This window comes from Ascaphus truei, chromosome 1 (genome assembly GCF_040206685.1).
Source record: "Ascaphus truei isolate aAscTru1 chromosome 1, aAscTru1.hap1, whole genome shotgun sequence".
NCBI lineage: Eukaryota > Metazoa > Chordata > Amphibia > Anura > Ascaphidae > Ascaphus > Ascaphus truei.
In genome coordinates, this window is record NC_134483.1 from 436,993,957 (window position 1) to 437,011,563 (window position 17,607).

At 41.1% G+C, this 17,607-nt stretch overlaps 1 long non-coding RNA gene across 1 annotated transcript; it reads right to left on the bottom strand.

Annotated features, from left to right (window-relative positions):
- Positions 1 to 3,262: 3,262 nt before the first annotated feature.
- Positions 3,263 to 6,257, bottom strand: LOC142471576 (uncharacterized). Its single transcript, XR_012789532.1, has 2 exons — positions 5,821 to 6,257; positions 3,263 to 3,414 (listed from the first exon to the last, which is right to left on the bottom strand). It is a non-coding gene; the product is annotated as an uncharacterized LOC142471576 (long non-coding RNA).
- Positions 6,258 to 17,607: the final 11,350 nt, after the last annotated feature.

Consider the following 17,607-nt stretch of genomic DNA (forward strand, 5'->3'; position numbering starts at 1 on the left):
TTCAATTGATCCAGGACCTTCAACAGGCATTCCTCGTGCTCTTCCAGCATCCGTCCATAAGCATTGATGTCGTCCAAGTAGACCAAACATTCTCTGGGTTCAGGTCACCAAGGTCCTTTCCATTAGTCGCTGGAATGTGACTGGGGCTCCACATATGCCTTGAGGCATTCGGGAGAACTGATAGAATCCCAGAGGACAGATGAACGCTGTCTTTTCTTGATCTTCGGGGCTCATGGGGACCTGGTAGTATCCAGAGTGCAAATCCAACATGCTGAACAACTGACTGCCAGATAATGCACATAGGATCCCTTCAATTCGAGGCAAGGTGTACTGGTCGGGATAGTCTGGAGGTTTAGGGTTTGGTAGCCTACACACAGCTATATGGTGCCATTTTTTCCCCATACTACCACGTTGGGTGAGGCGTTTGGACTGCGGGACTCAGTTGTAATAGCGGCACCTTTCATTTCTTGCAAAATGCCACAGACATCGTCCACATCTCTCAGGTCTATTTCACGTGACTGTTTGCAGAAGGGTGTTGTATCACTCAATCTGATAGTGTGTTGGGCATTTTTAGTACATCCCTCTTCCATTTCCTGGGTTAAGAAGACTTCTTTCTGCTCACTCAGCCTTTCCTAAAGATGCTTCTTCCAATCGTCCAGTAGAGGTGAGTCTCTGAAGTCAAACTGTAGCGCCGGGTCAATTTCCGGTATGGATACAGCATTCACGTAAGCCAAGGGTTTCACATTCATCAAAGGATATATTTTTCCCAGCTCATGATTGTAGTCTAGCTGGACAGGATGGGTGAAGGAATTGGGGTGCTCAAACCCGCAGTAACTCCATCCAAAGGCATAAATCTTAATAACCCCTGGAGATACCAATGGGAGTGGGTAGGCATAATAAAGACATGTAGGTATAATAATGACTGTTTGCTGTCAAACCCAACTATAATAGTCTAAGCCAATAAACCCCACTCACGTCATCTCCAGGTTTTTTCTGCCGGCATGCAAGCCAAGAAGGATCCAGAGTCCAGAGAATTCAATAGAAAAAAATGAATGGCGCACAGCCAGGGAGCCAGGTGTGGAGTAAAAAAACTTTTCTTTTATTGCAGCATGATGAGAGACAAATTCACCCCCTTGGGGGACACAGATAGGGACCTCCTACGCGTTTCAGACCAACAGGTCCTTTATCAAGGAGTATGGGGTATGTTTAGACTGGGCACCTTATATATCCAAGGTTTAATGAGTAAATTACAGAAATCTGTGGGTAATTGCATCGCGGACACACCGCGCATGCGCATGACGTCACACGGAGCGTCACTCCAACAACCCATAGGATTGTGGGTAAATACCGCCCCCACATGACGCCCGCGCATGCCCCTAGTGTTCCGTGAAGGCAAGAAGCTATTCCCTTACTCTCAGCCTCCTTTCCCGCCCCTCGTGACGTCACGAAGTGCTCCGATTGGCTGAAGCCCACCGCTGTGCCACCAATGACTGTATTGGGGCAGACGGGACAGCTCCAATCACACGGAGCCCCGTGCAGCCACAATATATATATAATTAGATATATATACATGTATCAACATATATATTTATGTATATATAATTAACTATATATTGTGTTTAGATATATATGTATATAGATATGTAGAAGCCCACCGCTGTGCCACAATATGAGCTGGAAGGGACAGACAGAGAGAGAAAAAAAAAAAACTAACACTTTTTTTTTTCTCTCTCTGTCTGTCCCTTCCAGCTCATATTGTGGCACAGCGGTGGGCTTCTATATATCTATATACATATATATCTAAACACAATATATAGTTAATTATATATACATAAATATATATGTTGATACATGTATATATATCTAATTATATATGTTTTTATATATATAAATATATGTATATCTATGTATATATCAAGAGAGACTAACAGAGAGAGTCAAAGAGAGAGAGAAACAGAGAGAGAAAGATAGAGAAAGAGAGATAAACAGACAGAGAGAAAAACAGAAAAAGAGACAAACAGAGAGATGTGTGTATGGTTACATCTAGCTACACTGGCGACACACTTTATTCGAGCTCGGCTAGTCCCACGAATTCGGGTATACCCGGGTGTATTGAGGTTTGTGACTGTTTTCTGCCCGAGTGCATTGAGGTATTTTCCAGGCAGGGATTGAAGCATTTTATTCCCGCTGGCTGCAATACTGCACAGTATATATATATATACTGCATTACAATTCATGAATTTATGCCATCTGGTAGACACGCGAAGCATTGCAGCCTATTAAATCCTAATCATTATCATTTAACAGATCAGCCGCCCGTCAGCCAGGCATGAACCCAGGCTGGGAAGGCAAACGCAATGGGGCTTGTCAGAGGTGAGGAGCGGTGCATTCCAGGTATCTGCCAGGTACATACTGGGTATTTGCTCGAATAAAGTGTGTCGGTGCAGTAAGTGTAACCAGAAATCTGTTCATCATTGCACTGTAGATGATTTCATACACATTGTTATTCTAATTCAAAGAGTCTACTTGTTTTGCACATGTTGATTGCCTAAGCCGAAAGTAAAGTTTCGATTACTGTGAAAAGAGTATCTTACCCAAAGAATTTGGCAATTATTGTAACAAATTTCTTGTGGGAGAAAACCTAGGCGTATAACTGCTACGTTGTATTATAACCTTGGAAGAAACAGCGAAGATAACATGTAACTAATCACACATTCAGCAAACATCCGTATACGTTCAACTTCACACAATGTACACTTGAAGAGAGAAGAAATGGCAGAAGCTTCCACATTGCACAGCCATCCACGTAAATCATACAAATTTATGATTTTTGAAGCAATCGAATCAACGCCAGAGAAAAGTGCAAACGTGGCCAAAATCTATGACTTGATCCAAAAGAAATATCCATACTACCAACAACCTGACATACAATGAAATTTTAAAACTTTTGTACGATTCACTTCATCCGCAAATGAATGTTTTTAGCGTGTCCATGATCGGCTAGATCAACGATATGGATGCTGGCATGTTGCACCATCATTTAAACTTACCATGGAACATGGAACATATCTTCTATTAAATAGCATATTTTTGCCTAATACCAGTGACACTGAAGCCGCACTGACTGTCGCGTCTGCTGATCTACCTGCACCCTCCATTCAGCGAGACCAGATGCAAGATGGACATAACTACTATGATATGTTTCCAAACTTATATGGGCAATACCAATGTGGATGGGAAAACAACAAACAACTGTACGTACCTCCGGACGTCTTGTTTGAAGAAGCCACTGCAGATCCATATGACGCCCTAATGGAGATGTATGTGATTCAGGATTCAACGGTTGCCTCAACCATGGATGATACTCTTGTGCCTTCCTGCAGCGAGCAGTTGCAGCCAAATATGTTTTGACTTCTACAAGAATGGTAAATACAAATTTTGTTATGCCTTTACTCAAATTATATATGTCTACATTAATAATATACACCATTTGTTAGCCAAATGAGTGGATACAGCTTAACATTGCAGACAGGCTTACATGTAGCGTGCACAAAGACATTATTTCCTATAACAATATACTACATGACGAACCATTAGTACACATTGGTGACGGAGTCCTAAATCCTAGATTCTTATCACTTTTAAAGTATCATTTCAACATGTTACACTAACTGTAACACACACACACACTTCATTGTTTAGCATTCAACATATAAAAACAAAGTGTCGCCCACATATGACGTGGGAACCTGGTCATGTCCCAAGGCGTCCTTAAAAAGGTTACCGATGCAAGCCCCACCCCCAACCGACGTGCGCATGAAACCGTATTGGCTGTGTCCGTAGCTTATTGTTTCGGTCAGTGCAGTGTGTCATGCGCGCACGTCGGTGGGGCGGTGCGTGCACAGCGCTGGAGGCCAATGTTAATTCAGTGGGAGCGGTGTTTGCGTGCATTTCACGGTGCCTTAACATGACTTCACACGTCTTTTGTTCGCTCATTGGCTGATCGTCCGTTTTTTCCGTGGGCACACGTCCGTTTACAAAGTTTAGATATGTACATGTGTTGAAGTGAATTTGTTTAGCTTCCATATCATAACTTCCAGCCATGATATGCATACTGCTAGCAGCACCATGGAGGGACATGTATTGAACGCACAGTGTACACATCGTTTTGCGCATGCGCTAAGACTTAGTCCACACATTCGTGACGTGCGCGCGCAACAGATGTTGTGCGCGCACATTATTATGTATACAGGCACCGGAAAAATCATATCAGTAGTAATGATGATCAGTAGCAACGCCATTCGAAAAATGAGACAGTTCTGTATCTGTAGTTTTATCCTTGCAATTTAAACATATACGTTACTTATGCGTGAATATCCACAATCATATAGACATGTGTTAAGCGTTGTCATGCTGAGACATATATAAATGTGCCATCTTTGAACATCATGTGTTTGCTGTATTTCACAGATGTCGCGGATGAATACATGGGACCAATGTATGATTTCAGATGAGCCAATCGTTATATTAGATGATTGTGACGACGAGTGAACAACTATTATAATAAATATATAACAATGCTTTCAATGATTGTTGTGCAGATTAACAATCACTACATAATGTTATCCTATTATGCAAATATTTACTATGCACTTAATTAACATAATGATGTTGCTAAGCACTGAAGTTAGAACTTATACTGTTTTTTGGTTCTTTTCTACTAACATTATATGTATTGCCATGTGATATATGCAACCAACATTATCACTCAGCAAACACATTAATCTACTATATATTATAATCTCACGTGTGACTTGTCAAAGAATGTAAATGCTACATAACAACCTGTAGACATTGTATCTGAACGTACACAATAACAATAGGGAGGTGATAGAAACTGTTTAGTCGTGTGCATTTTATATTTTCACCTAAGTTGTAGTGCTAACCTAACATGCATGAGCTAATGAATGTTAGTTAAAGATCATTAAACCATGAACATTTGTGTGTACATTTTATTCACATGACTAACTATAGTTTAGTGTTATTAGTAAACGTTCAACACATACATAGCTAAGTGAGGCCGATGATAAAAGCAACATTATTATGTTTGTTTATATTATTTCACGTAGAAATACATGCATCACACAAAAAGTACAACACACACACACACACCCACTGTTGCTGAAATGTGTGCGTATGCAAATGTCCACTTCATTTATGTTCATATGTTGACATTAGTTATAAAGGATCATGATCATTATGAATATCTAACGTGAATGAAATAAAAATTATATTAACAACATTGTCATTGTGTTGAATGAATTAGGAAAAGTTGAGAATCCAAAGAACTATAGTTTGGAATGGTGTTAACATTTTGACACATGTTACATGTACGTCAAATCAACACACATCTTTCACTTATATATACACATGTGACAATGTAGTAATGAACATGAAGATGAAGTGATACAACAACTAATCACATACATTGCAATGTTAATGATGTTTAAAACATTGGAGTCTTTTCATACAAACATGCATTGAGTGTTAACATCGCTCATGTGCATGAATGGATGTTCTCCTCCCATAATCAATAGCTGAGCATGGTTTATCCCCTTCTCTCCCCCCACCCCTATATTCCATGAATGGATGTTGTTACATTTGCTAAATTACATGTTATGTAATGACCCTAATGATTTTAAAAGACACTGCACAATAACCACCAAGTGTAGCTAAACGCATGCACACAATACAGAAACGACATGTTTCAATTGTCACATCTTTTTCATTACGTTCTGTTTATACATCCTGTAACTATACCTGTATCGAGGTTTGCACATCTTATGACATATGTGAATTGAAATACACATCATGAGCAGTCATTGAAGTGATATACCTTGAAAAAGAAAACATGAATGAATATAAATCATTGTCATGACATGTTCATTAAGGTAAGCAACACACAGAATTGACAATTTTGTATGTGATATGAAACAACATCTAGAACACGTCAAATATGATCTGAAAAACACAATAGTCACATCATTGTGATTCACATGTCCCACTGCAAAAAAAAAAACTGTATGTAACCATACTGCACTAGCTATTGACTATGGACATAGTAGGTTTATTGTGTATGCATAACCAAAAAGAGCATGTACATAAAATATAGATTTAGTACACATTATTTCTTCACGTACACACAACACCTTTTATTGGTAAGAAGCATAATACAACCTGTTGATGAATAACATACCGGTACCACATGCAATTGTCCACACAGCAGAGAAGAGAAAGGTGTGCGAACCATATTCATCTGTTTCCTAAGTGAATGGTATTTGGACAAATGTATTTATCATAACAAAGATTGAATACATCTATGTAGTACTATGAACATATATGTATTTGCTTACATGAAAAAAATGTGTTTATGACATTCAGACGTGTCTCAACACCACTGGCTGTTTGGTCAGTGTCAGCTGGTAAATTGACGGGATGCTCCTCCTCTAAACCCTGACGTATGTCTGTTTGTACATTATTGCGGAGTGCCACATTGTGCAAAATGCAACATGCAATTATAATATCAGACACTTTAGCAGGCTTATATTGAAGTGCCCCACCAGTTCTATCGAGACACCTAAATCTTGTCTTGAGAAGCCCAAATGTCCACTCTATGACGGATCGCGTAGATATATGGGCAACATTGTACCTCTCCCCTGCTTCACATTGAGGGTTTGCCAAAGGGGTCAACAGCCACAGCCTAATTCCGTATCCTGAGTAACCTATAATCCATCGTGCACAAATATGAAACAATTTGTGTTAACATTATTACATACAACATTTCCTAGAAAACCAAGAGTTGTTTGTTAACACATCATAATATGTACTCACCCACCAGCCAACCAGGTCCAAAATTGCCTTCTTCGAAAGCATGGAAGACCGATGAGTTTCTCAGGATAGAGGAATCGTGACTGGAACCAGGGAATTTGGCTACCACATGCATAATCTTCATTGTGGTATCGCATACCACCTGTACATTCAGGGAATGGTAGTGCTTACGGTTGCGGTAAGCATGCTCACACTGACTAGGCGGAATCAAAGAAACATGGGTGCAATCGATTGCACCCATCACACATGGTATCCCGGCTATGGTATAAAAGCCATTCCTGACTTCCAGCCACTCTGTGTGCTCTGTAGGAAAATGAATATAATTTCTAGCACGTCTATTGAGTGCACATAGAAACTGGGTAAAGGCCCGCGAGAATGTAGATTGCGAGACCCCACCCACTATGCCCACAGTTGTCTGGAATGACGCGGAAGCAAGATAATGTAATGAGCACAGCATTTTAACAAGCCCAGGGACTGCACGACCTCTGGCTGTCACAGAATCTAAATCTCCCCGTATCTCTTCATAAAGAGCTAAGATTGCTGCTGAACTCAAACGATAGCGACTTACAATCTCCTCCTCACTCATCCCATCTAACAGGGTTCTCTCCCTGTACAAACAAGGACGAGGCACAACTTCTCTCCTCTCTCTTCTCCTCTCATCTCCTTGCCCTCTCCCTCTCCCTCGACCTCTCCCTCTCCCTCTCCTGTCCGCGTGCCTGTCCCTGTCACTGTCCCTGGCACTGTCCCTGCCTCTGTCCCTGTCCCTTCCTTGGCCTGTGACATCCTCTCCATCAGCAAGCCTCTCATTAAATAGAATCTTCCTCCGTCTCATAAACATTCGCATCATTTTCAGGTCTGTAGCTGTGAATACGCAGGTAATTGCCCTCCTTTAAATACCTATGTGATGATGTCAGGTGACTTGCTGAAGTGCAAGGTGTTACATTAACATATCCAAGTAGTTCACTCCCAACGTGTATCCAGTAGCAATTAAAAGGATTATTTATGTGTGTTCACCAGGCAATCATGATATTTGAGAATGATGCAACGTTAAGCTTTGTACAAGCATTTATTGTCAAGTATTTCTGGAATGTGTAATGCATGTACCACTTCTGAACGCAACACTCAGTCATCTAATTAGGATACAACCATGACAATTACATTGAGAAACTACATTGCAACATGTATAATTTGGCATGTTATTGTCACCTGTTCACATGAAGTAATTGTTGTGCATATCCATAATTTAATGCCATCAGGATAGTTGCTATTGATTCAGTTTAAATCGTGTAAAAATGAGTAACTATTATAGATGTGTGTATAAGTTAGCATGAAGTGATTCTAATGCATCGTGTACAATGTAAACATGCAATGTTATTGAGTGTCCAATTGCAGACGTCATCAAAAGAGGGAGGTCACAAAGTACATGTAAACATGAAAACAAACAGCTACATTTACGTTTGATCATGCGTTACACATTACAAGCATTGTATAATGTATAGCAACATTACTATACGCTGGATTTGTTAGATGTGTGAAATGTGTTACATCATATAATAAATTGAAGCACACTTAAGTAACATGTTTGATATGATGTGACCTGTTCCTTTAAGAGTTGAGTATAGGATTTTCCCTTGACACATCCTAACATTAAGACTAATGTGACACGCAAATCATCATAACATTGAAAAGTACAATGTTATGCAAATAATAAACGTAAGGGGTGACACAATGAAGTGAATGACCTTGACACTGTAATGCCAAGCACATTTTTATTATGAGCAATAGAACATAAACAGTCCTATAATGTTATAAGTCCCCGCTCCATTGACTCCATTGATGTAGAGATGAGGTTTTTTTTCTAAGTGCCGTCCCGGCAACCTTGCCAACTTTAGTTGGCGGGACCAATTGCCGGTGAAATCTCCATTTCTGAGTGCCGATCAGCACCGATAAGCTGACCGGGGCTACTTGAATACAGCCGATTTCAAAAATGCCGAAAAGTGCCGATAAGTGGGTTATCGGCAGCCGCATGCCGATAAATTTTTATCGGCAAGAAAAACTGCCGATTTTGAGCACTTATCGGCGCTTACTGAATCTACAATCCAATTTTGGCGGGAAAATGCCGATAAAAGCCTTATCGGCGCTTACTACATGAGGCCCTATGTCGGCATTGGTGCCCAATATAATGGTTGAATTCAGGTGCTCCTGGGTTCGGGACACACCAGTGCTTCCACCTCCATAGGGTGCGTTAGTATTGAGTTGAGGTATGTCCATCTGCACCTTGATTACCCAATCTGTCGGGTAATCCTGGCTGCTGAGCCCCCACGGTTTCATGGTTTCAGCCGATTCCAATGGCAGATGCTGCAGGTGGTCATCGTAGAACGATCTGTAGTCAATGGTTACCTGCGAACCAGTATCCAATAGAACAGATGCGTAGATCCCTTCAATCAGAACTTGGACCAACGAGATGGGGCCGATTTGACTTGAGAGGTCTGCTCGAGGCTCTTTTCTAGGATTGGTAGATAACGGGCTTTTCCCACCATGGAACGACTGTGTTTTAGAGAAAGTTGCAAAAGGTAGTGCCGCTGCCTTGGGGGTTACCTGCTAAGTGCAGTAACTCCTCATGTGACCTTCTTCCCCACACTCATAACAGCGGGGTGTGCATTCGGGTGGTCCCTGGAAAAACGGGGCCAGGTCTCAGGCCAGCCACTCTGGTGGTCAGGGGGTCGATCGCGAAGGTTCCAGAGTTGTTACTTCAGAAGGTTCCCTTTTTACCGGGGTTCCCCAGGTGGAACTGCCTGTATCCTCTGGTCCTTTTTAGGTGTATGGAACCGCAGGGAGACTTCCTGGTCTTGCACGCAGTTCATTAATTCATCAAACCTTAGGGGATTTTCTGTGGAGAGAGTACATCTGAGCATAATGGCAATGGGATGCATTGGCAAAGATCTCCGCAGCAACTGTTTGAGGCGATGGCTGTTCACCTCTGGTAGTTCAATAACCTCCTTTGATACTAATGTCCATAGATTTAGCTGGATGCGCCAGATGAAAGCTGACATATCTTCCTTGTCATTTTGTTTAAGGTCATGGAATTTGGCGAATAGCTCCACGTCATCGTCCTTAGAACCATAAGCAGTATTTAAGGCCATAACCAAGTCTCAGGCGTCAGCCTCTGTATACTGTTCATGGTACAATCAAACAATGTTGGCCGCAGGGGGCGCAAGCATTCTACAATTGTACAATACCTTCCTGGGTACTTGCATACACCAGGGTATTCTTTAAACAGGCCGCATCCGCGATCCCACGATACAGGACCTCCGACACAATCTCCTCTCACCTTTCCTTCGGTAGCACTGCGCAGCCGTTCCACCAGGCATGGGGAAACCTTGGTGCAGTTCCGTCATCTCCGCTGGTTCTTACACACACACTAAGGGGGCAGGTCCCTTATTACTGGGCATCCCTACAATACTCCTCTACAGTGTAGGGGATACTAGCTGGGGCCTACGGGGAACGGGTATGGCCTAGTCAAGGGGGCTTGACTAGCTCCTTGGACACTACCTCTCCCAACGCTGGCTTCGTCAGGACTGGCCACGCCACCTCGAGTATGCAGAGGAAATCCTGAACAGTCAGGACCTCCTCTTCCTGCAGTCCCAACCTCAAAATGGCCACTGCCTTACACACAGTCCATATGTATGTGGCTGTGCCGACCACAACATGGCTGACACAACTCACACACACCCTCCCGAGCGAAGGGACTAATGCCAGGGAGGAGGCAAGGCAGGGTACCCTACTACACATATATTCAAATGAAAGACAACATGTGAACTACTATATACATATGTGAATAAAATCCCCACAGTGAGGTAAGGAGTTTGACGTATGAGCAATATGTGTGCTATGGTAATATGCACATAAAACACACTATGGTGTGTATGTGTGTCTCATAAATGGGCCTAGATAGGAAAGACAACATCTATTGATACTAATATCTGTCTACTTCTGGTAGATGAAAACAATGTAGCAACTATGTAACAATGTATCGAGTAAGTTTATTTGAAACCACAGTAGTACATGAGACACACATGTTTAGAGTGTATTGTTATTAAGGTTTTGTCTCACTAGTATACAACGCTGTGATGATCCTGACGCTTATGTTATGAAGTTACAGGTGACTCCGGAGCGTATACATGTAATGGGGCGGTAAGCCCAAGAGGAATGGGGGAAGACACCAAGCAATCATGATGACCATTTAAGGACATCAGATGGAGGTCTGTTTAGATCTCCTCTTGACATAGGTTTGTATTCCAAAACATTGACTATTTCTCAGATGTATCATCCCTTTCGTTCTTTTTTGCACTTTATATTGGGATTTTTGAACATTTTTGGACTTATGCAATATTTAAATACATTACTTTTTTGAATACCAGGTTCAGAGAGCGCAGTTCAAAGGTTCTTTTACTCACCATTCAGGCAGTACACACAGTATGTTTTTAGGCAGTTGTAATTTTTAGACAGCTGTGCCTTTTAACTTTTTTATTTATTTAGTATCAATTTCAATATGTATAGTAGCATGTAGTATTTCAATATATTTACATACTGTACCTATGGAGACCTGGACAGATAAAATTATTCCCTGTCTGTTGTAAAAACATTTGAAGTGGTTTATGTAATTACAAGCAAAACTGCAGAAACAGAAAAAAGCATCAATTTGATTTCTTAGTTACCTTAATACCACATCAATAGTTTCTATGAAACATTTTCTGCAGTTATAAGCTTCTAAATGGGAATTTACTAGACAGTAAGAAACACAAACGTAACATAATTCCTTTCACAAACACTAAAATGAATGTACAACAGCACTTTGCACGTATAGAAATGAAATATATTTTATCACACTCAAAAAGTATTGGAATGGGTATATTTTTTCATTCAGTTGTATGTGAACTCTTTATCATGCCATCTAGTGAGCAAATGGAGGTACTGGAACAATTTAATTCCACAGAAGAGCAAACAAGGCAAAGTAAACGTCCCCTGATCTAACTTTATGGTCAAACTAGAGTATAAAATGTTTGTCAGCTTAAACTCAATTAAAGCAATGTTGGAATATTACTGTATAAAATATGCATAAAATAGGATCCTTTGCCTGTAAACTAAAAAGCTAAAAATTGGAAGCATAAGGCTTAAACATTTAATTTTGCAAGATGCACATTGTGTGGCCCATTTGTAATGTTTGTGCGCCTAAGCGTTTAAATTTCAAGCTCTTTGGGGCAGAGACTCATTTTCCTAATGTTTTCTTTTTTGTCCGATGTGTTTATTCCCATTAGCTCTCCTATTATTCTGTCATGTTTATTACTGCTATAAAGCGTAATGTGCATGGATGGCACTATACACATAAATAATATATAAAATGGGAGCAAACTGAGCAGTATGTGTAGATAATATTTGAAATGTTTGCAAAATGCTGGTTTTGCCAGCTCAAGCATAACAATTATTAATTCTTATTCTTCAATAAATTGGCATATTTTTCATCGAACCTATAGCCACTGTTTATTCATCCAGCTGCCTTTCACTGTACATTGTGAGTTTGCGATTTACATAATAAAGACTGTTTGCAAAGCGAGTCAGAACAGCTTTGCTTAGGTTCGTGTAGTACAGAATTCTGCACTAGGCGTCACTGGACATACAAATAACAAAGACAGCAGATAAGAACCACTTGGCCCACCTACACTGCCCATTTTCTTATCTGCTGTAAAACTTAAACCCACTTTGATTTCTTTTGTTTTTATTCCTAGCCTTATGTTTATCACAAGCATGTTTGAATTCCCACACTGTATTCCAACTCCCACCTCTTAGGAGACTATTCCATGAATCTGTGAATAAATACTTCCTTATATTTCTCCTGAACCTGCCACCGTTCAGCATCAGAGTTTTACCTCCTGTTCTAACATTTCTCTTCCCATAAAATATGCTTCCCTCCTTTACTTTATTATGGTTTATGCGCATTTGAAAGTTTATCACACACACACATTCCTCTTCCTTCTCTAAGTGTTATGATGTAGACCATGCACCATGGACAAATTGAACATAGTTTTTAGATTTTACAGTACGCACTGCAGCAAGACTTATTGAATCTCTTCTGCATAACATGATAGGTAGATGTTGAGGTTTAGAAGACTCAAATACATAGAATTCTGGAACCTATCAACACCCCTTTCTCAGTATTTGATGGAAATAAATATTATATATATCTTAACCTTTTCATATAATGTCTAATTGTGTTGTGTTCTATGTTCTACAGTATGTTGCTGTCTCTGCGGAATAATTTTCAAATGTTTAATGCTACTAAACAAAACAGGAAATGTGTACGTGTTTAGAACAACATGTAATAAAACTTTCATTTAAACTCAGTTTCCTTAAGCAACAGTGACAATGTGACCCAGTTTATATGAAATATAATTGTTTTGCTGAATCATGTGGTAAGATGTGGGCCCAGAACTTAACCACCCAAGCACGCCACATCTTTCTTAATATCACTGTTTTGAATTGGATTATTTGATAACAGTTTTTTTTATTCCAACTGCAGTAGTGCTGTTAACAATGTATTATCCAGTGGCATATTCATTTCTATGTTGACGTCTGTTTAGAAACCGCTCCAAATAACATTTCAACACGCAGAAGCATTCCCTCCATAGTTTCTGACCTACTCTTCTTTGCCTCCATAGCTTCTTGCCCTTCTATGGAGAATTAGCTATGGAGATGACACATTCTCATTTGTAAAGTTATAATTACAGTATGTAATGTCATCTTTGTAACACTATCAGCAAAGTAAATGTAAGGCCTAATAAATGTTGTATTATTTTATATAAAAATAAATTGATAAATTAATGCAATGTCATAAAGCAAATGTTTAATTTAAAGAGGTAACCCAAGCATGTGTTATTTTGGCAACTGTTTCTTATTTTTAACATATGATTGAAGCAGAGGGTCTCTGGAGCTGAACCCTATTCATTTCAGCTCCAGGGACTCCCCTGCTTCTGGGGATACTTATTTCCATAGGGTATGTCGGTAGCTGCTCTGCTAGCAGGGTTCATGTAATGGCAGAGTTTCAAAGCTCCCACATCCTGCAGGCCTATAGGGATCCATAATGTCCCCAGGTTCGGATTCTTATTGGCCCGCATGCCATGGAAGCTTTAAACATTACCGACATACCGGCACCCCCTTTGGAGTTCTGTATCCAGGTGGTCCCTGGAACTGAAATTCATAGGATTCTGCTCTGGAGACCCCTGCTTAATCATATGTAAAAATAAGAAAATACAAAATGGCTTGGATTGCTACTTTAAAGCATGTGTGTATGAATAACCACAAAGGCTAAGTAAAAAAAAACACCAAAAAAAAGTATTTGAACATTAAAATGTTGACTATGATTACATGGGAAATACCTATGTGTAGGGAAGTCCTTGAAACTTTTGGTTACTTGAGTGGAGAGGACCGGCCTTTGCCTTTGTATTGTGTTCTGGTGTGTCTGTATGTGTTTACATTTGTTATTTGATTACCACACAGTATCACGCTATGTTATTTTATTTATTCTCTTTTTATGATTAACCTGCACGTGGAGTACTCCAGAGGATTCGCCATTACCACTCCATCTGGTTATATATATCCTTTTACAAGTATTGTTGTAGTGCCGAACGTCTGGGCTATAACACTCTTTCCATGTCCCCTCTTGGACTACTTTAGCTTTTTCCAAAAACAAAAAGGGGTCTCCTATATGTTCTGCATTATTTTCTTTGAATTGTGCCCATTTATTATGGACTGCAGTTCCAAAGCTATCTTGAGCTAACAATTTGGAGGGGAATGACCATGTTCTCTGGACCATCGTATCAGGGTCCAACTGTATTTGAGCCCTATGGGGGAGTGGTCTTATATACAGGCATTATATATCTTAGCTTTGGATATTTTCTGGAAAAGAGGGGATGAGACCAACATGTAATCAATGTGTGACATTGAATTATGTTCACGCGAAACACAGGTATAATCCCTCTCTAATGGGTAGAGCAGTCTCCAGGGGTCTACAAGATTCAATTGTTTTTTAAGAAATGTAATGTCTGACAGGCTTTTGATCTTATACTGTGTCCTTTTAGATTTGGTTGTGGAAGATGTTGACCTATCCAATATTAGGTCTTCTACTATATTACAATCTCCCCCTAGTATGATTTGGTGATCCGTGGATAGGGGTGCTAGGTTACCCATGAGGGCATTGAAAAAGGTTCTGTCATGAACTGTTGGCGCATATATGTTTGTCAGAGAAGTCTTAAGCCCCCTTAATTTTCCCAAAATAATTATGAATCTACCCTCAGGGTCACACAGTTGATTTTCCAATTGGAATGGGACCCCCTTCCCAAAGAGGATGGCGACCCCTCTCTTTTTACTATTGTAGTGTGAGGAAAAACACGATTGGACCAAGCCCTGTTTCAGTTTGTCATGTTCCGTCTGTGTCAGGTGTGTTTCCTGTAAAAAGGCTATGTCTGTACCTAACCTCTTTAGGTGATTAAGTATCTGTCTTCGTTTGATCGGGGAGTTAATACCACCCATGTTCCAGGAAGTTATCTTTGTCATTTTATCTGGTACAGAAGAATATCTCGCGATAGGAACCTTTCTGTGATTGATTGAGATATAGAGATGTGGATCTGCAGCACCTGCGAGTCGAGGAGAGAGCGGAAGAGAGCAGAGAAAAGGGGGGAAATGGGAAAACAGAGGGGAAGAGGCAACCAAAACAATAAAGAGAACACATTTAGATAACAAACCATGTCGTATACTAAGCATGTTAACTCAGACTGTGGCTGCTACCTGGAGACCTGGGAGTCTCCCCGCCTATCCCAGCCATTTTAACGCAAGTCAGACCAAATCTACTCAATAGGTCTACACATCGTTAATATACTTTCTTAATCTAAGGCTACATAACAGTGTTATATTCAAGAACATAAGGCCTCGAACATGGTCAGCGCTTATGCGCTGACCCGTGCTGAGGCATGCTTACGCTCGGCACTGAGCCCCTGCAGCTGCAATGAGAGCGGCTTTAGCAGGGGCTCGCTTACGCTTCCATGCGGAAGCGTAAGTCTTAGCAAAATTTTACATTTTCGCGCTTGTCGGAGCACAGGGCCGGTCACGTGAGCGGTTCGCCCAATGAGGGCGAACCAGCTCCGTGACGTCACTGGCCCGCCCCCCGACACGCCCCAGATGGCACGCGGTCTAAGGCCAGGGAAAGCACCCACTTTCCCTCAGCCTCCGCGCGCCTCAGCACGCAATCACTAACCATGGACGCAGCCTTAGGCAGTGTGACCACTGCCCACAGCAAGAGGGAAGTATTCAGAGCCCACAGGAGCCCAGTGGTATCAATGCGTCCTTCAAAAGTTCGGTTCCATAGCCGTGTTTTGCGTTTCATGAATCAAATGCTCCGCCTCCTCTGGTAAATCAAAGGATTGAACCCCATCATCTCGGAAAACTTTGAGGATCGCCGGGTATATTAGGGCGAACTTGACTGCTCTTTTGAAAAGAGCAGAACAAATAGGGGTGAACTCCCTTCTTCTCTTACTGAGGTCTACTGAAAAGTCCTGGAAGAGGAAAATTTTGTTTCCCTTAAACAAGAGTTCACGGGTTTTTCTATAGGCTCTCAGCAAGGCCACCTTATCCTGAAAGTACAGCATCTTAATCAGTACCGGTCTGGGTCTTGTAGTATTGGAGCGGTTATCTCTTTATGGGCCCAACCTGTGTGCTCTCTTGATTTTGAGTGGGATGTGTTGGTCCATCTTTAAAAGTCTGGGAGATCCTCTGAGGCGAATGCCGGGAGATCTGTTGTTTTGACCTCCTCAGAGATGCCTACTCTTGCCTTATGTTGTTTCTCCTTGACCTGTTCTCCAAGTCATCTATCTTGATGGTCAATTTGTAGTTTTGTCTCTTTAGCTCGTCCATGAGCAGCATATGAGAGGTATTTTGGTCCTCTATGTCTGAGACTCTTATTTCAACATTATTGATTCTAGATGTGTGGTCATTGATTTGCTTAGTTATTGTGGCAATCTCTCCTTTAAACTCTGTAAACCTCTGGTTGATAGTTCTGGTCATCTCACCCTTGACCTCTGCGAACAGCCTGTTCGTATTAGTGACCGTCTCTTCCCTGAGCTCTGCAAAGAGCCTCCTCTAATAAGCGCTTTTCTGCCTCATATTAGAATCAATGGTCTGTGTGATGGATTCATATGTCTCACTAGACTTTGATTAGTCCAGCTGGTCTGGTTCCAGTGCAGAGGTACAGGTGGGGTCAGTGGATTTTGCTGTGTCTTTTTTTCTCTCTTTCGCCGCTTTTTGAGCCTTTTGCGACATGTTTGTGCCCAGCGGGGAAATAAATCTTTCCATATGACAGTGCAGAGTAATCTAGCAGCCTTTTAGGGGTTAAATATCCAAACAAAGTGTACAGTGACTTGTTTAGCTTTTACATTCTGAGTAGATGGGAATTTACATTCCTGCTTTGCTAGCAATAGAGAGCGGGGGAGACATGTGCCCTCACCTTACATCTTAGTTTCTCTGTCCATTAAGCCACAGTTCAGCTGCCTGGTCAGAAAAAAAGTGAAAATGCAGCTGTGCCTGCTGTGTTTTTGTGTGGAAGTCTTTGCAGGCCTCCAAGGGCCCTGTGATGGGATTAGGCCTCTCAGGGCCTTGTGATGGGATCAGGCC